Here is a 211-nt window from a genome sequence, read left to right as displayed (position 1 = left end):
GTTGAGAGGTGTTCCATCCACGCCGCCCAAGAAAGACATCAGGGACTTCCCACAGGCGCGTGCAAAAGGAAGCCAGGCCGCCCTGCTCCACCGCAGCAGGCCTGGGCCCGGAGGGCGGAGGGCGGAGGGCCCCAGGCGCGCGGCCGCGCAGAGGAGGAGACGGCGGCGGCGCCCACTCCCCCTCGTCCCCGCGCCCCGCCGCTCGCCTCCC

The sequence above is a fragment of the Suricata suricatta genome, chromosome 8 (assembly GCF_006229205.1).
Source record: "Suricata suricatta isolate VVHF042 chromosome 8, meerkat_22Aug2017_6uvM2_HiC, whole genome shotgun sequence".
Classification (NCBI taxonomy): Eukaryota; Metazoa; Chordata; class Mammalia; order Carnivora; family Herpestidae; genus Suricata; species Suricata suricatta.
This window is presented reverse-complemented; position numbering follows the sequence as displayed.